Source organism: Ambystoma mexicanum, chromosome 1p (genome assembly GCF_040938575.1).
Source record: "Ambystoma mexicanum isolate Mex_15411 chromosome 1p, UKY_AmexF1_1, whole genome shotgun sequence".
Classification (NCBI taxonomy): domain Eukaryota; kingdom Metazoa; phylum Chordata; class Amphibia; order Caudata; family Ambystomatidae; genus Ambystoma; species Ambystoma mexicanum.
Genome location: NC_090921.1, coordinates 130,475,572 through 130,500,386, shown reverse-complemented (window position 1 = coordinate 130,500,386; position 24,815 = coordinate 130,475,572). Strand labels below are relative to the sequence as shown.

Below are 24,815 nucleotides of genomic sequence, written 5' to 3'. Positions count from 1 at the left end.
TGGCACGAAAGGGGGTCCATATCTCCTCAAGGGACAATAGCTAACAATATGTTATCTACATCCTCTACAGTAAATAACCCGGGTCTGAATAGCTTTCCTACTTCTTTGTAGAATCCTGCCGGGTCTATACGGGGGTCGGGGATGGACTTGGTGATATGCATCAATTCTATTCGAGATAAGGGGACATACACATAGGTGCGCATCATGTTACCAGTAACTGCATCTATGGTGGGTTGACACTCTCTCATTGGCATTGATAGTAACTTTTTCATGTTTGTTTGTTCACTTACAAGGGCCTGCACTGGTGATGAAGCAGAGGACTGGTGACTAAGGTTTTTCTCTTTTATTTTTTTATAATCTTTTAACAGTTTCTCCACCTTAGCCATTCTCCATTCTTCCGCCCCAGAATCATCCACTCTTATATTAGATAGCAGTTTCTTATCCAATTCTGTCTTAATCCTATTCCACTGGGACACATATCTAGGCTCCTTTTCCTCTTCTATATCCTCCACCCTAATAAGAAGATATTTAATTACGTTTACTTGTATAGGCCAGCCAAGGCCCTCCATCAGACTCACCAGGGTGGACATGGACTGCGAGTGTATGGATGCTATCATACGATTAGCTACGTTTTGGCCCGCCTGGTCTGCATTTTTGAGTTTAGCCTCTCTTTCCTTCACCTCTCTTTCCCATGCCCTCTTTTCCTTCTCCCATTCAACACCTCCCCTTATGACTTCCGCTATTATGTCGGACATACATCCCCATAACTGAACACTGGACACAGTCACTGGTAGTAATGCGACAGCGTCCTGATATGCTGAGGGCAGATCCGCAGTACTCTGTTCTCTCAATTTACAGTTACCCTCATAAAAGGTATATAGTTTAGTGGCCACTGTCCTAAATTCCAAAGGTGTCAAACGCCCCAATTGGTCCCGTAGGCTGTCATTGAGGGGTGTGCCATACAGCCCGGTCATAAGGATTTGCAAGTCTCCATCTCTATCCTTTTCTACAGTAGTCGTTCTCCTATGGTCTATCAACCTATCTGGGTATCCATACTTCATTGGGAATTCCGCCCTCTCACCCTCACCTTCTCTCGAAGGAGCCGTAGCCCCTGGAAATAACAATTCAGTCGTTGTTTGTTCTGCTTCTAGACCTATCACATCTTCATACCGAGGCGCCGGCAAGGTAGGATACATACCCCCGCTATTCTTAATCATCATACGTCTATCCAACTGGTCTAGTTTCTCATCCTTCTCTTTTATCTCTAGGTCACGTAATTTTTGATTTACTGTTCTCTTCTGCCCCTTTGCCTTTTGTTTGTTCTGAGCATTGCGCCTGCGCATTGCTTCTACCCTCCATAGTCGTATAGCCTCAAACTGTGCGGGTCTGACCCGTCTTTTTACTAATTCTATTTCTACTTTGGATATGCGGTCCACATCAAAGGACCCAGTGTCTGGCCATTTATGCTCAATCGAATCTTTTGTATATTCAGACCACTCCCTTAAGAACAATGTTGAATTCAATCCATGTTTAATCAACATATCAAATGCAGGGGTTCCTTCAAGAGGGGCATAGTGTCTCTTGCCTATACCACTCCTGCTGGAAGCCGCTTGACCCATTTTGTTGGTATACTGCAATTGCCTAAAAACACTCACCTTTCCCAAATGTGCATTAATAGGCTAACATTAACAGTACATCCTCCTGACATATATCGCCATACCAATATCAATACATCACCGTTTCATCATTATTATTCCATAGGCGGACATACCACTGTCCTCTTCATAAACCCTAAATCGTTATTTCCTTATTCCATCATGCATCCATCCATACCACTTACCTTAAGGGTCCCGCCAGAGTGTTCCGGACCTGAAGGGCGACAGCCTGCTGTTCCACCGCCGACGGAGCCGGAAAAACAAGGATGACGCGTTGGTTGCAATCAAAGGTGCGGATTCAGTTGTTGGGGCCCCGTGATCAATTCCTTCTCCGGTTCCGCCGCGGCGTTCCTCACCCAGTGACGGACTGTCGCTCCTTTGCATCCCACTTCTGACACCAAAATTGTGGGTGCGATTTCTCGCCGTCACCATAACCAGTACAATGAGGGACCCTGCAATAACTCAGACAGAAAAGAGCCAAGTAAACATTACTTTATTAATGCACAAGCATTCGCGAATGGGCTGCAAGTTCAAACGTCTCGCAAAGCAAGTCGTCGAAGTGCCGCGCCTTCCTCTACACATCATGCTCTTTTATACTTTCCTGTTTACATTGCCTTGCACATAGAACACGTCCACCCCAGGGCGGATCTCCAGTTGGAGCTTATCTGAAGTATCCAGTTGGAGTTTAACGAACAACCATTGCACATTTGCTATCGTGGTCTATCGTGGTTTCCTGTTATCCCGGTCTTCACATTCTTTCGTGCCCCTTTGTGCCCGTATCTCTGTGCTCAAGGCTATGCTTACTCATTCCTTCCCCCACCCGTAATCTGCAGATAGTTTTAGCAGGCTCAGCATGCTTCGACATACAGTGACCAAACACAATTCTTCTGTTAAAAACAAGTTCTTGCCAGGTCAGCAGGTCTTAAACGCCGCTGTATAAAGAGAATGCCTCTTCTTTTAACAAAAGGGTACATTCTTTTAACGCATATGGTGATTAGTACAAACTCCAAGTGTGAGCACAACATTACATATGCATGCGTACCTTCACTGGCCTTCATGACTGCGATGCAGGATAGCTAAGTGAGGCTTGCTAGCGAATGACTGGCTTTCATGACTTCGATGCAGGATAGCTAAGTGGGGCTTGTTAGAGAATGACTGGCCTTCATGACTGCGATGCAGGATAGCTAAGTGAGGCTTGTTAGAGAATGACTGGCCTTCATGACGTTGATGCAGGATAGGTAAGTGAGGCTTGTTAGAGAATGACTGGCCTTCATGACGTTGATGCAGGATAGGTAAGTGAGGCTTGTTAGAGAATGACTGGCCTTCATGACTTCGATGCAGGATAGCTAAGTGAGGCTTGTTAGCGAATGACTGGCTTTCATGACTTCGAAGCAGGATAGCTAAGTGGGGCTTGTTAGAGAATGACTGGCCTTCATGACTGCGATGCAGGATAGCTAAGTGAGGCTTGTTAGAGAATGACTGGCCTTCATGACTTCGATGCAGGATAGCTAAGCGAGGCTTGTTAGAGAATGACTGGCTTTCTACAGGCCACATATTTAATTTAAGCAATAATGCTGCATTCCCGAAGGCCCTTAACAAGGGTCCAGGGCTGTTATCACCTGGTAATAGCCCACAGTGGAGGAGGGAGGAGGGGTGGGGGCATAATTGCTGTTGGAACCTCAGAGCAGCCAAACTCCTAATGCTAGCTTTTTACATAAAATTGTTGACTGGAAGTTTGTTCATTTTTTCTGGACGAATATTTCGAGCTGTTCTACAATCTATTTTTCACTTTCATGAGCCGCTCACACTGTGTGATTTAATGATTGGTCCCATCGTTAATCCGCTTGTGCAAAGTTTGGTATCTCCGGTTTATTCAATCTTTGTATTTGGATTGCTTTTCATATTATTACCTCTAATCGGAAGGAATCCGGCCAATTGTTTTATACTTTCTGGTGGAATTGTATACGTTCTATTCATGGAATTGAAAAATGTTATGCTTTTTCTGCTAATAGCCTTCATAAGTTTAATTGTAAACGGGATATTTTTGTTATCCAATATCTTAACCATTTAGATCAAAACTGTTGTTACATTTCTCAGTTTCTTATATTAGAAAATATTGGTATTGGGATCTTCTTTCCCCCTCCTGCTCCTTCAGACTCTTGTTTTGTCTTGTCCATCCCCCCTGTTTTGTCTATTGACATTTCTTTATTTTGTTGTATAATCTTGCTGATGAGTAATATTTTATAGCCCTCACAACTTTGTTAATTGCAAAATGGTATTGACTATTTCACTTCAATCAATTGTTGTGTTTGTTAACTCAGATGTATGAATATGATAAAATAATAAAAATCATTAAACTGATTTTGACATCCTGACACAGACAGATCCTTAGTTTTGGTTTAGGAAGGGAAATTGCTCTTAGAGCAGGCAGGGTCACAGCGGCCTTTCCCCACCCCTTTTATTTTCAAAATAAAATTCTTTAACTAAAAACATGAAGAAAACATGAAAACATACCAGATGCGCGGCGCACACTGCACAGGGAATCAGTGGAAGTTTGTAAACGAATATGGCCGCCATGGAGATGGGTGCGGGACTCGGAGCAGTGCCCCTCTTCCATTTCCATGGCCAACGAATGCTGGTGCCTGCGAGATGCAGGAGGGCGGAGCACCAAGCCTTGGCCCGGTAAGAGGTGATGCGGGACTGCCAAAGGTAAGTTGATGAGGGGGAGAAAAAGGGAGAGGAAGGCTACAGCCACAAAGGGGACTGGTGAATGGCGGTAAAGCCAACTCTGTGGGCCCGGGGGGCGTGGCCAGACAGCTGCTTCAACTTGTGCTTTTATCTATAAATGGCGCTCGCATGCCCATGGAAACAACCATCACTGGGTGCTAATTCCTTTTGTCTGTTTCTTAGTCTGATATTTTTACTTTCTTTTGTACAGGACAGATTAGTTGTAATTAATTGTGTTATGAAAAGGCATAAGATTTCACAAGCGGAGCCTGAGAAGGCAATCCGGGTGTCCTAGGCACCCAGACCCTGAGCTGTTGTACCGCATGGATGTACTTTGGGATTCCCTGGACAAGCGGTATAAAATGTAACTGACATGTGTAACTGACATCTGACGCTAGGGGTATTACATTTCAACAACTAGAAACCCATGTAAACATGCAAGGAAATGCCCCCAAGTATAGTGCAGGTCTGGGTCTGGGTGTGAGCTTGTCATTTCCCCTTATACCTTATCGGAAAATGACAGCTAGGCAAGCAGCAAGTCAAATGGGACCAGAAATGTGGTTCTGTCTCTTTAAGAATTGTACATGTCCACAAAGCAGGTGGAGAGAGGAGACTCAGAATATGTATAACCTGCTGGAGTTTGAGTATGAGCATTGTTGCCGTGACAAAACTCGGGCGCATGAGTACGCTACTCGTCTTCAAGGAGTCTCTCCTCAACACCTAGTCCATCACGTCACCCCCCGCGCCACCTGACTCGCTAGACCCCATCGTCCCCTCTCCTCCCTGCCACCCTGCACAGCTGTGCCCCTCTGTATCCTACCCCCTGCTGTATATCTGTTCTGTTGTAACCTCTGAAAAGCACTCCATTATGCATCTGTACTGTTGTATGCCCCTGTAAAACGCTCTATTGTGCATCTATATTGTTGTATACCTCTGCAAATCGCTCCGTTATTCCACTGTACTGTTGTATACCTCTGTAAAGCGCTCCTTTGCTTCTCAAGGCTACGTCTGCGCCCAATAAATACAATAATAATAATAATAATAATAATAATAATAATAATAATAATACCATGTGAACCCTCTTTCTTTGCTGAGTGTATCATGTGTGTGGTCCTCCGACTGTCTGAGCAAAATTCGTTACTGTCCCTTTAATAATTGTACAGTCCCACAAAGCAGGAGTGGGAGCGTCAGCCCTTTGACTAAAACTTGCCTGTGGGAGCACCAAATGCCTCCTCCTTGTTCATTGAGTGTAGAAAGGGTCTGGAAGGGTGGGGGTACACACCTACGAAAAGGAAAATCGCCATGTGCGTGAGAGCAGCTGCCGTAGAGCCGCACGCGGTTGGCAGTGCAGATATTTGTAGATGAATTTAAAAGCCCTGGCGTGAAAATGTAATGCATAAAAGCATGACGTTAGCCATGTACGGCTTACGTTTACCATCCAGGGTTTTGTTGGGCACTCCCAAGGTGCAGGAGAGGCACAAAGCGCTATTTGCATCCCTTCTCCCCCGTCAGAGAAGAGCACCCGGTTTTACGCCTGCATGAGATTTGTATGGGTGTGTAAAACCAGTGGATTTCTGTGGAATGGGCCTTGCATTTGCACCTGGTAAAAAGAAGGCAGATTCCATAGGAATCAATTAGAAAGGTCACCTGCAAAGTTTAAATTGCAAGCAGTGTTTCATTTATTCCATAACTAAGCGTAATAGCGAAGAGTAGAAGAGATTGCGCCTTGATTTGCTCTTTGCAATTCCGCTCCGCTTTGTAATTGGGGAAAACTGCATGTAGGGGACCCAAAAGCACGTTCGCATTTCTTTTAAATTGACCCCCATTGTGGGGAAAGAAGGAAAATGACTACTTGCGGGCCTCCCACTGCACGAGGAACGAGCCCCTGAGTCACTTACGCTGAAGGCAGCCTGTGAGGAAATTGAATGATGGTAGATCCACCTCTGAAAAATGTGCAGGGCTAATCCGCGCACAGTTTCCTATGCTCACCGCAACACATACGCATAGACCTTTGTACTCTGAAGGAACACAGCCTACAGGCGCCATCCCCCTGTCATATTTAGTTGGGATATGACAGGATGAGTACACAATGCATATCCATAAGGGGGCAGGCCAAACCTTCCCACTTCCATGGCCAGCCTAATTAACTAACAAAGTTGCATTGATCAGCCCTGCCCTGTTGTTCAGCCCTGCAGCTGGTAGCAGTGAGTAACATAAAAATAGAATGTACTGGAAACATGCCCCCATGGTGCCTGGCTGCCGCTCAGTATCGATTAACAGTGAAATGTCATGCCTGGGACTGTATGTTTAAAGTAGTCATCCCCGCAGGAGGGACCCAATTCAGAAGGTACCAGTATGTGGTTTCACGGCGCAAGAAAGTCTGGTCTAGCCGCAGCTTCAAGGGAAACCTGCCACTTTAATCAGGTACCATAGAGAGCTCCATTGACCCGAGGGATCCTTTGATCCACAACAGACAGGAAGATGGTGGGACTTAGTATTACATGTTCACCCCTTTACCTTTTCTGTTGCAACACACTCTGGTTATGACCTCTTGCATACAGGAGATTGGTGGTGGGGACCCAGGATTGGTTCACTAAGGTAGGCTTAGCCTACACCTATCCCTGTGGTCCATTTAGCTTTAAAAGAGGGCCAGGTGCCTCTTTTGGCAGACCATCTAAAGCCGTTGCAAGGAGTAGCAAGAACTCAGCATTGGACCCTAGCTGAAAGTACGATCTACCTTACATCTTCAGCCAGTGAAGGAAGGCCAGGACCTAAAGAGCAAAGCTAGATTTGTCCCCTAAACATCTCCCAGGGAACAGAGGGAGATACTGAGTCCAGAGGAACCTCGAGCAGCTCCAGAACCAGTACCCAGCCAGCACACAGCGTGCCCTGCTAGGATCTGCAGCAAGCTTCCTAGGTGGGCAGTGCCAGAGAGTCTCTGTACACGAAACCAAGGCCTGCAAGAGATTCCTCAGCTTTGGACCATCTGCCTTATAGGACTGCACAAGTCCAGTGAAGAAGCTAGGAGAAGTGCATCGACAAGCATCTACCGGCGCCTGCCTTAAAGGATATTTTTGAGCCAGTCGAGCCCCTCAAGCTGCAACCGACTGCACCACTGACTGTTAATACAATGCAGTCGCTAAAGCCATCCGTCACACGATCAGCGCTTCAGAACCGCCGGCCAGCTCTAAGACAATAATTCCTGACTTCAAGCCACTTTATAGGCCAGTCCACAGCCATCAGACCAGCTTTGCTCACAGAACTGGTTACCGCCTGATACTCACAGCTGTCCCCCGTCTTGTACGCTGTCACAGAAGCTGCAACGCACCTTGAAACCAATACGACCCTGTCGAGCACTAAGAACTCCTACAGCACAAGGTACATTGTGGTTCTGTCCCCATGGTCCTTCGCTGAAGGCCCGAAGTGACATTTTATGACCGATTGCTCCCTTTGTGCTGAAACCAAGTATCCTTGAACTATTGCTATTATTTACTATTCCAACTACCCTCCTGTTAGTATCCAGAGTGTCTCACACTTTGAATCACACATCGTTCTTTGAAACTGTCTGTCCTCTACATCCCTTTACAGGGTGGGTTGTATTTTGTAGTGTGCTAGAACTGTTTGTTGTGATAATAATAAAGTAGATATGTTTATTCAACCTTGACTGGATAGTCCCTTTTATCATCGGATAATAATTGTGTTTTCGCTGTTTTGCAACTAACCAAAGATCCACGGCCTTGCAGAGATAAGCCTGCCGTTCCGTCCAAGTTACCAAAATTGGACAATGTTGTTTATAATGTGCTTGTGTTCGCAATCTGTTCAGATCCCTTCTGGTGTACTAGAGGCGCGGGGCTGATTGATGGTTTAGAAACCGATATTCATCCCTGGAACACTGGTGCCCCGGAAGTTGATTAGTCACACAGCCGCAGGTCGGTATGCACTGCCAATATAAGCTATTCTCGCACCGAAGTGCCCCATGTGCGCGGGCGGTGCAGGAAGCACAGACATGTGCCAACCCTCCACTTGGCCAGGAAGTTACGCTGCACAATATGATATATATCTCACTTATTTCACAACAAAAATATTATCCCACAGAAATGAGATTTGCAAAGTCATGTCAACCGGAAGTACAGAGCAGGGGCAGCATAAAGAAATATGACTGACGAAACAGTAACACGGTACAGTAATGACTGATCAGTAAACACTTCCCTGCAGTGACGAGCAGCAAAGACGAGGAAGAGGGACTGGTTACGCTCGCTTTTATGATGTCCTGTTTTGATTGGCTCTTAAGGGTGCACGGACCCAGCTCATTCAGGAGCTCAGTTTCATACTCTGTCTCAAAATGATTTAACTCTTCTCAAAAAGATTTGTAAGTGCTTTTTTAAACGAGTTTGAGCGTTTTTCTTTGCTGCTGGATGAGTAGACGAAGAAGATTGACACCTAACAGGAAGCCTCATAGAACACGACTGAGTCACATGATGAATTCAGGTGACCCTGTACACGTAGCTCCTCTACCTTTTCCTTCTCATGCCTTCTTGAGCAGCGTTATCTATCCCTTGCCCTCATCCCAACTATTTGCCCCACTTTTCCCCTCCCTACCACTGCTGAATGTTCTATCATATTCCCCATTTGCCTCTCTGACAAGCAAAGCGCTTTGAAGCCATGAACTATGGTAGGAGGCGCTATACAAAGGCAAGATAACAAAAAGTGTCCTTTTTTCCACTCTCATGGGAAAGAAAGACATGCTTTGATTGTGTTTGCAGCCAACAGCAGAGAAACACAAAACCTGACCTTGTTTACTTAAAATGTATCTGTATTTACAGATTTGGCACGCAAATTCCTTTTTTCTTGCTGCAATATTTTTTTATCAACTGCACTTTTTCCTGGAGGGTCTATTCTGAGTTGGCTGTGAGTCAAAGAGAAGTCTTTTTTAACAGTCACACATGTGATGTGTCCTGTTTGGCGACCCATCAGTCTGATTGATGCAGGTGACATCTAGCAGTGTTGGCCAATGTTACACAACCTCAGCGTCGTGGCAAGTCAACAAAACACACGGGGTGGGGGTGAAGACACAAATGTCCTCTGCGATTTACAGTGGGAAGTCAGCATATTCCATTTTCCCCAGGGCTTTAACCCCTCACCCTGGTTCTTCAACCTTTACTTGGTACCTCTGGCCCACCTCATCTCTACCTTCTCTCCTAATTTTCAGTGTTTTCTGACTTTCCCCCAGAAGCTGTCTCCAGAGCCCTGTTTTTCTCTAGGCTGGACTACTGCAACAGCCTCTTTCTAGATCTTCCTGTTTCTACTCTCCACCCTCTCCAACTCATCCAAAACAGGACAGCAAGACTTGTCCTTGGCCTCAAGCCCAGGGATTGTACCTCTCAAACCCTGAAATCTGTCCACTGGCTCCCGGTGGCTGCAAGGATCAAGTCCAAGACCGTCTGCATTGTCCACAATGCTTTCTGGGATCTGCGACCACACTACGTCCAACACTCTCTTCCTAAACAACTTCCTTCTCGAGCCCTCCTCTGATCCACCTCCAACTCTCTGTGGGTCAGACGCTTCACCAGGCTGCGAGTGGGGGTAGATCTCTTTCCTCTGCTGGTTCCTCCCTCTGGAACAGCCTCCCTGCCTCTCTCAAACTTGAACAGGACCACCTCAGGTTCCAAAAGTAACTCAAGACCTTCCTGTTCGCTTCTTCTTTCTCTCCCCTGCTGAAGTTTGTGCCTGCTGCGCTAACTGGTACCTGGCCTCCATCTGAAACTTATGGGGACCGGGCTCCCTCAGACCAGTAGCCCCATGCACTGCCTCCAGGCCTACCAAGCACTATGGACTGTATATGCAACCCTACAGTCCCCTGCATCCTTGCACTTACCTAGAGCCGACCACTCCGGCGGCACTTACTTGAGCTTGCTTATTGCACTCTCCCCTTCCCTCCCCATGGCTCTTCTCCCCTCCCCTTGCACTTGCAAAATGACACAAGGCCTAGTAAGATTGTGTGTTTTGTTCCTCTTTGTCTTCCCCTACCTTGTCGGGCCTAGAAACCCCTGTGTACAGGCACGTTCAAAATGACCATATCATGACAAAAGCATCGTCAAGTGAATACAGTCTTATATCAAATGGATTTCACTACACAATATGGAGTAAACGAAACATGTAAATGGGCGCTCAATGATGCCAAACACGTCTGTGATTGTTGAAAGTCTTTGAGAGACCTCACTCGACCTGACAAATGTGGCAAAAGCACGTGCGTCTCCTTGAAATCATAGAAAGCCGGAAGGAGCTGCGCCTCGGCGAATCAGCGCCCGCGCAGGTTGCGCATGCGCCCTCATTCTGGGCCCAAAACCTGTGATCTTAGCCAGCCGTGGAACGAGGTGCTCGCACTGCAGAGCATCATGGGGGCGGGGAGAGTTAATAATAAGTGCATTCAGCGGTCGGTTTAAATGCGGAAGCGGGTTATCGGCTTTCCTCCCGAGTTCCGAAAGAGCTCAGAGCACGGATGCTGTGGTTTGCCCCTTTCATAAGCCTGCACCCATGAGGCGACGCGAGCTGCAAGCTTCCTCGGCCTTTGCGTGGGTTTGCAAGGGCCACCAATCGACTGTCGCAAGCTTCTAGGGGCAGCCTGTGTGTAAGGTGCACCGTTGGGCTGCTACAGACTTTCTCTTGCCAGCCTGGGCATTTATAAAGCTCAACCATCGGTGATTGCAAGCTTTCTCTGCCAGGCTGTGCATTTATAAAGCACAACCTGGGGTGATTGCATTTGCAAGCTTCCTCTGCCAACCTGTGCATTTATAAATCACAACCTGGAGTGATTGCAAGCTTCCTCTTGCCAGCCTGGGCATTTATAAAGCTCAACCATCGGTGATTGCAAGCTTTCTCTGCCAGGCTGTGCATTTATAAAGCGCAACTCGGTCCAGGCTGTGCATTTATATAGTGCAGCCTTGTGCGATGGCAGAACTTCCTCTGCCAGCCTGCTCATTTATAAAGCCCACCAGTGAGCTGTTGCAAGCTTCTTCTGCCAGCCTGTTCATTTACAAAGCCCACCAGTGAGCTGTTGCAAGCTTCCTCTGCCAGTATGTTCATTTACAAAGCCCACCAGTCAGCTGTTGCAAGCTTCCCCTGCCAGTCTGTTCATTTACAAGGCCCACCAGTTGGCTGCTGCAAGTTTTTTTCTGCCTGCCTGTTAATTTACAAAGCCCACGTTGTAAGCTTTTTTCTGCCAGCCTGTTTATTTACACGGCCCAGCAGTGAGCTGTTACAAGCTTCCACTACCAGTCTATTAATTTACAAGGCCCACCAGTGAGATGTTGCAAGCATTTTCTGCCAGTCTGTTATTTTATAAAGCCCTCCAATGGGATATTGCAAGGTTCCTCTGTCAGCATGCTCATTTACACGAACCACCAATGAGCTGTTGCAAACGTCCTCTGCCAGTCTCTTAATTTACAAGGCCCACCAGTGAGCTATTGCAAGCTTTTTCTGCCAGTCTGTTCTTTTATAAAACCCTCCAATGGGATGTTGCAAGGTTCCTCTGCCAGACTGCTCATTTACACGGCCCACTAGTGAGCTGTTGCAAGCTTCCTCTGCCAGTCTGTTAATTTACAAGGCCCACCAGTGAGCTGTTGCAAGTTTTTTCTGCCAGTCTGTTCTTTTATAAAGCCCTCCATTGGGATGTTGCAAGGTTCCTCTGCCAGCCTGTTCATTTACACAGCCCACCAGTGAGCTGGTATGAGCTTCCTCTGCCAGCCTGTTCATTTACAAAGCACACTGGTGAGCTGTTGCAAGCTTCCTCTGCCAGTCTGTTCATTTGCATGGCCCACTGGTGAGCTGTTGCAAGCATCCTCTCCTAATCCGTGCAGGACTTGAGGAGACTTCTTAGTAGGCCCCTTTACAGTGCTGGACCCTACTTCCCAGTGCACTCTGGGTCTCCTAGGGCACAACACGTCTCAGACCCGCTTTCAATGTTCGCTTGGAGTACCCCAACGCTATCTTTTGCAACTGGCCTGTAAAACACTGAAAGGCAGGATAATTTCCTCTTTCTTCAGTGGGCCCAGGCCAAGGACTTCCCGGTCCACCATTTACTGGGTCTTCATTTTTCCGTATGTTGCATTCTGGGAGTTGAAGTCTGGGGTTTCTCCAAGGAGCAGAATGGGTAGGATAATTGATATGTTAGCCTGTCTGTCGAAAGCTCACAGCCCGGTGTGGCCTGAACGGAGTGGAACAAACCGGGCTGGACCATGTCGTCGTCGGTGGCGGAGCCCAGGGATAAGGCAGAGATGGGAGGAGGTGTGTTATTGTGGGTCCAAGGTGCAGAAGATCGTTGGCGAGTGGCTACGGGTCTAGTCGTAGTGATCTCCTGTGTTACAAGCAACAGGTACTTATGGAAGGAGCCAGTCTCAAAGCTTTGGGGAACTGGATGACAGTTTTGAAAGCTGGTAATGAGTGGGGCCATGGACCTACTGGGCCGTCAGCCACCCTGCCCCCCCCACTTCCATGAGGAATGCTCATCATTGGAGGCATGGGCCATTTAAAAGCTGAGCCCAGAAGTTAAGCCTTTAGCTTCATCATCGGAGGAGTACATGGTCATATGGGGTTTACTGAACTTCGGCTTTGAGTAAGTATTTGGCTGAATTCCAGCTGAAAAATACCTATTCGACTCTGGCTGTGTACTTCCTTGATATTTGTCTCCAGCCAAATACTTTGCCTTATTATTTTAATGGAATGTAATAGCTCAGAGATGCAAATATAGAGTGAAGATTGCAATTGCACATTGTCGGAACGCATTCCCGATTTAATATAAGACGAAGGTGCATGTGTTTGTGCCTACCTTATAGAAGAGTGGTAAGGATGAGCAAGCGTGTTCCTATGGAAACACGTACATCCCTAATAGGTAGTGGAGACCTGGAGGGCTGCGGTAGGCAGAGTGACATGACCCCTCCTAAGAGGCCACTGAGGAATTATTTGTTGGGAAGTCTCTCCCTCTTTAGGCCAGTCAGCAAGAGGTTGTATAGAGAGATAGGTGTGAGAACTCTGTATGGGACATAGACAAGGAGCTATGCTCTGTTGGTGATATTGGTAGGAGGGGGTTTGGAAAAACAGAGACATCCCGGCAGGTGATCTGCCTCTTCTACGTGAATAAGGGCTGGAGCAAGTCAGCCACGGTTTATAGTGAAAAAACCGAATTACAAAATCTCGAAAACAAAAATCTCGAATCCAAAATCTCGAAAACAAAAATCTCGAATTTTTTTTTTAATACGTTTTTATTTCGAAATGGGGGGTTTCCCCCCCCACCCCCCTTTTTTCTTTTTTTTTTTTATTTTACCCTTTTTTTATACTTACCTGAACCCACAAATACATATAAATAAATAAATAATTCGCGATTTTTTTTTTCGAGATTTTGGATTCGGGATTTTGGTGATTCGATATTTTGTTTTTGGTTTTTTGACCGATCACCGTCAGCCACACCTTGCACTGCCTCACATTTAACTGACATTTCCCAACCCACATTGACCTCTTGGGAGAACTTGCCTATTGAGAAAACTCTCAAATAACATTATCACCCGGGAGGCTGTGAGCAACCAATCGGGTTGCTCAGAACGCGGGCTGAATCTACCGATCTAAACCCGTATACCGAGCAACCTGCTGGCTGCTTGCCCCACCCGCCATCTTCCCCCCACCATCCATTCCCTTCACTTCATTATTTTAGCCCCCAAGCCCACTTACCTGATTAGTGCGGATGCTGAACCCGCTGCTGCCTCCTCCCGGTGACCTCGCTGGCCGCCGTGGAAATGGAAGAGGGGCTCCATGCGGAGCCCCGTCTTCCTGAACAACAGCTGCCATATTCAGTGAGTCTTTCGTTTGAATGAACAGGACACCTTGAGGCATCCTGTTCATTCAAGTGAAATATTTTGTTCTCAGCACCCCAGGTTACCGGATTGGCAACCCGGGGTGCTAATAGCGCTCATGAACGATCCGGCCCACCAGATCGGATGAGTCTGCCCCAGCAGGAAACGTGCGAGAGGGCCATGAGTAATAGAGAAAACCTTATCTACTGGTGCTGTGGGCTGGAGGGTTGAAGAGTGAGGGACGGAACAAGGCGTAGAGCCTCACATCCTCTTGTGTAGTGGTAAAACCGTGAGTTAGTTGGATGTGGATGGAGATTGGTGGAATGGAGTGACTGACCAACAGGCAAGTGCCGTCGAAGGGCTTGTTGGGTTTGGGCAGATTCAGTCACATGTCAGACGTTCCTACATTGCGATTACCCCTGCTCCAACGCTATCAGCCTCTCTGGGAGAGAGGTAGTCCCCACTTTAGAAATAGGAGGGAGATAGAGTGTCTCACCTCACATGTACCCTCGATGTGTGTCCTGCATGAGTGGACAGAAGCAACTTATATATTTCTGTGTGAGCTACAAGGAAGGTTGCAATATGTGTGGTTTGCAATGTCCATTCATTGCAACACAGCACATTGCATTCCTGAAGCCTGCCACTTTGAGTAGCACTGGTTTTGCGTATGCAACATCTTTCGTAGTATGGTCCCTGCTATTGAGTTAATCTATTATTTTCGGTAGAGTGTGCATTAAAGGATGAGATGGTGATTAAAAAACTGAAAATCAATGAAACATGGAATAACTCATATTTAAAATAGTTCTTTCACTGTTTTAAAAAAGTGAAATTTTCAAGTTTGGAACATGATTTATAAAACAACTATTCAGCTTAATATACGACTTTGGCCGAATAGTTGACTAGGTATTGGGTTGAATACTAAATATGCTATTTGGTACACCCCTAATTATCGCCTGGACAGGCTTTGTTCTCTGCCACTATAACGTTTGCTGTTGCTCCCATTCTAATGATTATTTAAATGTAGGTACTCAGCTCCCAGGTGAGAAGTTTGACAGGCTCTTGCTATATGACTCTTAAGCCCGGGCACCGATCGGAAAGTGGCGCTACGTGCCAGAGCGCCCCTTTCTGATCGGTGCCCTGGGCTTCTGCCTTCATACTCCTCAATGTGAGTGGACTTAAGCTCCCCCCTCCCAAGCTGTGGGCCATCGCGGTCCCTGTCCCAGAGACAGGCAACAGTTTGTGTTAAGGGAGCAGGTGCGCTGAATGTGACTGCGGCGGAGTTGCTGTTTAGAGATTGATTCAGAAGTTAGCAGCAGAATTACCTCCAGATGAATTGCGACCCACATCCATGGAGAGCTCTGTGGACGATATGATTGGTTATTTATAACGTGCTTAATACCCAGAGGTTTCTAAGTGCGGACCCGGTGATTGAACCTGTGTTGCTCCGTGCCGTCTTGCTTCCAAGGCGAGCACATTGCCCCAGAGCTATCCTCCCGAGACTAGAGATTCAGGGTACTTTGAAACCCAATCCTTCAGGCCCTGGGAGCCAGTGCAGTGAGCGTACATCTGGGGAGATGTGCTAACTGAGGTGGAGGTAGAAAAGGGGGCACTGACACTGAAGGTGGTGAAAGAGATATGTGGGGGTGGGGGTACAGCTATACTCTTTAAGTATTTGGTTCCACCACCTGTCACATATAACTAGTAGTTGAAACCAATGCTCTCTTCCAGCAAGGAAGAACAATCTCCAAGTTTAACCCCTTAAGTGCCAAGGATGGGTATGTTCACACTGAATTCCCATAAGAACTCATTGTAGGCTCCAGCCACTCCTAAAGTTAACAAGAAACTTCCTTTAACAAGTTTTAGACTTTAAGCGTCCATTGCCGGGTCCGAAATTGAGGGCCGCTGGGAGCTAATGAGCTCCTGCCTGTCACCAACAGCTACCAGGAGCTACCTTTGGCTCCCCAGACCAACTGATGCCGAATAAACACACCTAAGTGAATTTAACTCTGTGCGTGTGGGATAATCTATAAATAGACCTTAGGCCACATCTATATGACATTTAAAGCATAAGTGGCTATAAATAATAAACCTGAAGAAACTTATGAGGAAGTTGGATTTGTGGAATGTTATGCACTAGCTCCTCATTCCCGAGAGGTATCTCCCAGTCACTTGTTAATGCTGGATACCCTAGAGCTGCTTTTAGATCCTGCTTAAGCAAACTTCATTTCGAGCCTTGCATTGTGTTGTATGATTTCAGTTGTCATTTCCGGGGGTTGCCGCAATTCGTAATTAGTAAATGTCCTATTCCTGTACCTTCTTATTGATTAGGTTTTCCCTCTCAATTGAATGTCTCCATGCAGTTGTTCTACCCACGCGCAGACTTGCATTTGAAGTGGGCAGCCCTACACCATTAGTAGCGACCTCAGAAGAAATGCAATTTAAAAAGTAAAGTTTTGTTTTTGCTCATTTGGACTTCAAGACCTTTATGAAGATGCTTGTTTAGGGTCAAGGTGGATAACATATTTTATTGCAGGAATGTTTAGTTATTTTGATAAATACATGCCCTGAAGAAGCACGGCAGCACGAAACGTGTGTCCCTGTTGGAACCAGGTGTTTATCTTGTTTGTTGAAGCATTTAGCAATAGATATCCATCTTGTTTGTGAAAGAAAACATTTGTTTAAAGGAAGTATATGAAATACAGACATTTGTATTGTTTGAGGATAGAGAACATTGGTTTTAAATACTAGTTATATGTGTTGAATCATTTGAAAGCCGAAAGCTGCTACCGTGGGTTAGTAAGATCTAGAAATGACTGCCTGATTTCATATTGTGTAAGAATACTGGGCATTGTATGGTACCTAGATAGGACACAGAAGCTACAGGACAAAATAATGAGACCAAATGCAGAACATCACAAACCCCTCGTTTTGCTCTTCTTGCACTGAAGCTAGAAAGGGCCACGGCTTGTATTGCTAGCATGTTAGGGAGCAAGGTGCATCTTACTATCTGCATTTCAAAGAAGTTGGGGTTCACAGCAGTTGAGGTGCGATGGATAGGCCTATGTTCATGTGAACCTCAAGGTGTTTTACTGTCTGGGATGAGGCAAAGGGAAGCAGGTAAGAGGTGGCCCAGGCTTACACCCAGACGATGGCCACAGATGGTGACCTTGGTCTTGTCCTGGTTGAGACTCTAGTAATTTTCTCCAGGTGGCAAATGACGAGCACGGTCACCCTCATTGTTATTAATCTTGTCAATAACTTTGGTATTATCTGATTGTTTTTCAAAGGAAAGTCAGGACTAGGCCACTTTTCCATGGGGCGTCGTTCTCCTACTGTTTATCTGTTGACGATTCCAACATTTTCTGCTTCTCCCCTAAAGTCATGCCTGAACCCCCTCTCGGATTTCCATCTCTTTGCCATCAGACACTGCATGGCACTTAGATCTCTTATTCTGCACTCCTCTTCCCAATCTCTCTTCTTCATGGCCACCTATCACCAGACCCCACGCAACTAGAATGCCTAATTCAACGCTAGTTCTCATTTGTTTCTACTATTGCTGCCGCTGACTCCTTGGACGACCTTTCTGCACATTTTCCGTATCAGCAAAGTTCTAAACTTTTCTAATTGTTCCTCCTCGTCCTCGCCCGCTAATCCTCCACCTTTAATGACACCACTTTGGGGGTTCCCGAGCTACTATAGACCTCTTTTTGAATTCCATTTCTGCTTTTAAATCTATCCATGGCCTGGCCCCTCCTTACTTTGATCACTATATCCTGCAACTCCTCTTCCTGCTCACTTGCTCGCCCTCGTCCATCACCACTATCTCCTTCGAATCTGCTTCTCCATGCTCCCGCCTTTCAAAGCATAAACATCCCCCCTCCTTATCTTACTGCTGTGACCTCCTCATCTTTCTTGCTGCTATAGCAGAATCCTTGCATACTTGCATGTGCTGCCTCCTCCTCTTCCTTGCTGCTATACTATAGCAGAATCCTTGCATACTTGCATGTGCTGCCTCCTCCTCTTCCTTGCTGCTATACTATAGTAGAATCCTTGCATACTCGCATGTGCTGCCTCCTCCTCTTCCTTGCTGCTATACTATAGCAGAATCCTTGCATACTCGCATGTGCTGCCTCCTCCTCTTCCTTGCTGCTATACTATAGCAGAATCCTTGCATACTCGCATGTGCTGCCTCCTCCTCTTCCTTGCTGCTATACTATAGTAGAATCCTTGCATACTTGCATGTGCTGCCTCCTCCTCTTCCTTGCTGCTATACTATAGTAGAATCCTTGCATACTTGCATGTGCTGCCTCCTCCTCTTCCTTGCTGCTATACTATAGCAGAATCCTTGCATACTTGCATGTGCTGCCTCCTCCTCTTCCTTGCTGCTATACTATAGTAGAATCCTTGCATACTTGCATGTGCTGCCTCCTCCTCTTCCTTGCTGCTATACTATAGCAGAATCCTTGCATACTTGCATGTGCTGCCTCCTCCTCTTCCTTGCTGCTATACTATAGTAGAATCCTTGCATACTTGCATGTGCTGCCTCCTCCTCTTCCTTGCTGCTATAGCAGAATCCTTGCATACTTGCATGTGCTGCCTCCTCCTCTTCCTTGCTGCTATACTATAGTAGAATCCTTGCATACTTGCATGTGCTGCCTCCTCCTCTTCCTTGCTGCTATACTATAGAAGAATCCTTGCATACTTGCATGTGCTGCCTCCTGCTCTTCCTTGCTGCTATACTATACTGAATTCGCTCCATACTTGCATGTGCTGCCTCATCCTCTTCTTTGCTTCTATACTATACTGAAATCGCTGCATGCTTGCATATGCTGCCTCCTCCTCTTCTTTGCTGCTATACTATACTGAAATCGCTGCATACTTGCATGTGCTGCCTCCTCCTCCTCTTCTTTGCTGTTAAACTATACCAGAATTGCTGCATACTTGCATGTGCTGCCTCCTCCATTTCTTTGTGGCTATACTATACCGGAATTGCTGCATCATGCATATGTGGCCTCTTCTTCTTTGCTGCAATATTATACTGAAATCAATGGATACTTGAATGTGCTGCATCCTCCACTTCTTTGTGGCTATACTATACCGGAATTGCTCCGTCTTGCATGTGTGGCCTCTTCTTCTTTGCTGCTATAATATACCAGAATCGCTGCATACCTGCATGTGCTACCCCCTCCCCTTCTTTGCTGCTATACTATACCAGAATCGCTGGATACTTGCATGTGCTGCCTCCTTTTCTTCCTTGTTGTCCTACTATACCGGAATCGCTGAATACTTGTATGTGCTGTCTCCTCTTCTTCCTTGCTGCTATACTGTACCAGAATCACGGCATACTTGCATGTGCTGCCTCCTCCTCTTCTTTGCTGCTATACTATGTTGGAATCGCTGCATACTTGCATGTGCTACCTCCTCCTATTCTTTGCTGTGATACTATGCTGGAATCGCTGCATACTTGCATGTGCTGCCTCCTCTTCCTTGCTGATTCAGTATACCGGAATCGCTGCACACTTGCATGTGCTGCCTCCTCTTATTCTTTGCTGTTCAATTATACCAGAATCGCTGCATACTTGCATGTACTGAAACCTCCTCTTCTTTGCTGCTATACAATGCCAGAATCTGTGCATATGTTTGTGGGAAAAGCCTTATTTGTATTCCCGTCTGTGTCCAGAAAATAACTTTACGGCAAAATGAAACACCGGAACAGAATGTTGTCTTATTCTCAGAGACACAGGATTTTATCATAGTTGGTCATACAATCTGCCATGTGAAGCGCCTGCTCTCTCATTATTTGTCTGTGTCTGCTCTCCCTTATTCATAAGGAGAGCATTTATACATTTTTACAGTTAGTGTAGTCTTACAGAGGTCTTTGACCCTGGCTAAATCTGAACTGGCCAGTGTGTCAACGTACTCTCTCACAGCATTTCCTCGGCTATATAACATGCTAAACTTGTTCTGAAAGTACAAGTGGGCAACTTATTCCGTACCTAGGCATTTACTGTTATTGCAGACTCAGGATTTCTAAAGCAAGTCCTGTTTGCAGTTTTCTGTTTTAGAGAACCTATGTCAAAATGGCTTCCAAAGCCTACAATATTTAATACACAGCTCACAGTCGATCCTTTTCTTACATAGTTCTTTAAAACACCTACTTAACCCATGTCTATAGCTAACATTTCTCTAATCATGTTTTCTTGCATAATAAAATATTTGTCATAGATTTTGGATTTCCTTGTGATCTGAGACATGAAGATATTGGAGACATGAATTACTATACTAAGCAAATACAGTTCTACATAACATTCCAGTAATAACCTACTCACATAATTTAAAAACATTTAGCTTTACCAGTAATGCAGGCACAAACCCTTTGCATGCCTTTTTCTTTTTTTGATTTGTCTTCACTGCACAAATTCTCTCTGGGATGTAATAGCCATAGATGTGGGATTGGCTTAGCTTATTATGGAGCAAAATAAAACAGCAAAGCAAAATTCCATCAGAACAGATCTTATGGAGCCAAATTGCTCCTTGGAGCATCTCTTTTCACCCTTAGTTAGTCTTTAATAGTGGCCTTACCCATTCAGCAGTTGCTCCTTACAGGAAGGAATTCCTTTTCTCCATTTGCAGATCTGCTTGCGGCATCCTGGATAATGTGATTCCTCTGTTGATCCAAAATTGTCTTTTGAAGAATGGCAATGATGAAAATGTCCATTGTAGCAACAGAAGGGGTACCATTTTAGTACCGGGCAGATCAGGCAATGGTGTGGGTAGAAGAAGGATGAAGCTTGCTTTTAAGCATAAGAACGTAGATCCAAAACTAGCAACCACAATATTCTTTCTGCCGTCAGAATGGTGAGCAGTGCCTGCAATGCCCTTTTTCTCAACTGGGCTGCAGTCCTGATGCTGACAGATACCGATTCACCAGCCTTGATGCCATGTCCTGTCCCCTTCCAATGGTATTTTATAACCTGTTTGCAGAGAATAAACAAGTGTTTAGCGAACTCTTACAGTAGTTGATTAACAGCGGATAGAACACATGTTTTGGTAGCTGGACTGCCCATGACTACCTCATAAAGAGAACATCCAATACCTGAATGCCAGCATTTAACAACTTATATATTGCTATCATACAGTATAAGGCAGGCCAAATCAGGGTAAATACTCCTCTATGTATGTTTAACAATGCTAACTGCAGTACTATTCTATCTGGCAAATGCTTCTAGTTATTTGCTAAACATACATACTATCACTGACATGCTATCACTAACATAATTCTCTTTGACAGGGATACAACCTTAATAAACTCTGACTGTAATGCTTCAAACGGAATTCAGGTAGTTAAATAATACTTTTTGTCTTTCGGGCTTCCTCATTCTCGTCATTGTTACAAGACACACATACTAAACAGTTCTACAACACGCAACCATGGCTGATCTTAAGTGTTAGTGTTACCACCCCCTTGTAGTGAACAACCCTACATATTCCTTCTGCACCTACATAAGATGGGCCCGGAGGATAGAACAACATTAAAGGTAAATACGTATGTGGTAATTTCCATTTGTTTCTCATCTTACATTTCTTAGCCAATAGCCATCTACTTATTTCTCTGTGTGTTTCCATTCCTGAAGCTCTTGCTCAGCATCCTCAGCCTAAATAGTTTGCTCTATGTCAAGAATATTTATCAACATATACATTTCCTCTGGCTGCATCATGTATGGGATATACATGTGTAATACAAGGGACTGTATGGTTCCCTTTGCAATTTGGTCAACAAAAACATTACTTTTAATTAATCTTTTGGGGGGGTAGCAAGGTAGCAGGATTTAGAGTATCACAACGCTACACAGTAATGTTTGAAGCTAACACCATAAGGTCAGATCTTTTTGACCTGACATTTGTCATGTGCTGTGTTTTCGTTTCTTTCTATACAATATCAATTGCATGTGACACAAACAGTGTAGCTTGGTGTCTTAGTATTATGGCATCGGCCTGTTTCATAGAAAAGGGCTGCAGCTGCTACATCGCATAAACAATTCGTAAGTGCCTTTGCCACTGGGTCCAATGTAGAAGAAAAATATGCACACAGTCTGTTTCCCCCTTTCTTTTGAGTTACTACAGATAACACACAACCTTGCTTTTCATGCACCAACAGCATAAATCAGGCGTGCCTAAAGCAGGTGAATTACATAAAGCAGATTTTTAAAACATCAAGTCTCTCATGCTGAGCAGCATTCAATGGCATGGAGACTGGGGTGAGTTGCATGCACATGTTTTAGCAAATCCATTCCCAACAGTTTCAAAGCACATTTATTAGTGACAACAAGCTGAGGCATGCACGATATAGGACCTATGCTGAACTGTACAGGAACAGAGAATGGACATTGGACTTTGGACCTTGGACCTTGGACTTTGGACTTTGGACTGGCTCTATGCTGTGCAGTATATTGTGCTATAGTCATCTTCATAATGATGCCTAGCTGAATAATGTTGGCCTTGCCTAGGGCGAAATCCTTGGCATGGTGATTGGCATAATACCTAGCCATCGTAGTCGCCCATGTAATTTTTTTAGATGAGGCAACAATCCCTCTACAAAATGTGAAAAAAAAAGTTCTGTCCCTCTGGCATGGCCATGTCCATTCCACTAAACAAGATAAAAGCTTCTTCGTTTTGTGTAAAATAGTTTTCAATTAACTCCCCTTCTTCCTGCCTGCAAGCGGCCAGCTTATCCCAATTCGTTTGCTTGCGGGGAACCACTTGCTGGATATGTGTTATTAGCAGTGCTGAAAAAGCTAATATTTTTTTGGACAATTCCCCAGTCTTCCCCCTTTCATTCGCTGCCTCTGTCAGCAAATCCCACTTTATGACAGCATCTTAACTGTCATGCATGCTGATACTGCATTGGCACCATATATCTTCTGGCAGAATACATGAACACAACTGATCTATATCTCCCAATGTGAGTGGACCTGTTTTAAGTAGCCGGTCTATCTGGGTGTACCACTGTTGTGGATTTTGTTTGTTTTTGAATTCCAGGGACGTCATTTCACCTAAATGCCAGGGGTAGCCGAAGTGACATCACACGACCCTTGACCCCCTGATGACATCACAGGAAGAGATGTCATTTGACCCCACTCCAAAGTGATTTCGCGGGAAGCGATGGAACATGACCTTTCACCCGTTGACAAAAGAGGAAGTGGCATCACATAGCATTGTACACTACGAAAAATATGGTTACTGTAACGCTCGCCTGGTATTCACGGGGACGTAACTCAGCCTGTTCTGACCTCTTACGATCTTGAACCCTTCCCTGAAGTCTACTCGACTGGAGACTGGGCCTGAAACACAGGATTGGTAGAGTTTAACTCCCTATTGTCTCTGTGTGCTTGAACCCCTTCTTCCCCGGGGTCCAACCCTTCCCTTTGATCCACAGCTCACCTTGTTTTCTTGGAAAGTGTGCTCTCTGTCCTGCTCTCAGCGCAGGGGCATGTTGATTGATGCGGGCTCGTTGCTGCCTAGTTACTTCACTGGCAAGAGTCCGACAGGTAAGTATAATGAGTCTTTTTAACTGTTCTCTATCTTCGTTCCTTTCCTTCCTTAGATGATGGCCGGCGTCCGGGGATGGCGACATGCTGTTGAGATGAGTAGCACTGAAGGTGAGTGAGAGCGCGATGCGCGATGCAACCCTTTCGTATTTGTATTGAACTGAGTTCTTTTTCTGTGTCTTTTAGGTGCCACAAGCGCCAAGTCTGACTCCAAGTGAATCTTTGGAGGGATGGAGAGGCCCTTGAGGACCATGTAGGTGATCGTGCCCTGGCTCCAGCCTGACATCTTGGAGGGCTGGGGACATGAGGGGCAGGAATCATGACAGTTACGATATCACTATAATGCGATGTACATTTCATACAAGAATGGATCGCCATATGTATCGTTAAGATCAGTGTGTATAGGCCCATATTACCAAATTACTATGAATGCAAGCAGACCTCCATGATAATGATGTGTTATTATATAGCACTTACGCTTACATAGAAGAAATATACACCCAATATCACCCAACCTGTGTTGGTACCCATTTATCGACCTCATAAGGATGAAAGGCTGAGTTGAGGCGTTTAAGAACAGACTAAATCAGTGACTCTCCCCCTGAAGTGTGCCTGAAATAAACCTTTAATGAGTCTTGCAATTATTGTAAAGAATTCCAGAAAGACACATTTTTTGGCATTCCTATTCTTTCTTATTTAGGGTCAGTGCTGAAAGTGTTAGACTTGTGGCACTCCTGTTCTTATTTTTCTTCTTTTTTTAAGGGGCCTGAACAAGAAGCTAGCCACTCCCGAATTAAAGAGCCACATGGTGCTGGCCACAGCCCAGGAGCTTGCATTTTTTTTTGTAGAGGTCACAAGGGAGACCACAGAGGTCGCACTGGCGACCTCTGGCGACCCCCAAATGACGACCTGGTTGAATTCCCATTTGCGATATTGCTGTATAGGTTAGCCAATTTTAAATTTTAAGTAAAAGTCAATGAAGCTTTCTTTAAATTGCAATGATTTCATGGTGTTGCAGAGGCAGAGCAGGGCAGCAGTAAGAG

The 24,815-nt window shown here is 45.4% G+C and overlaps 1 protein-coding gene across 1 annotated transcript in view; it reads left to right on the top strand.

The window, feature by feature from the left end:
* Positions 1 to 24,815, top strand: part of TSC22D4 (TSC22 domain family member 4) — a 637,200-nt gene that overhangs the window by 58,064 nt on the left and 554,321 nt on the right. The window lies entirely within an intron of this gene.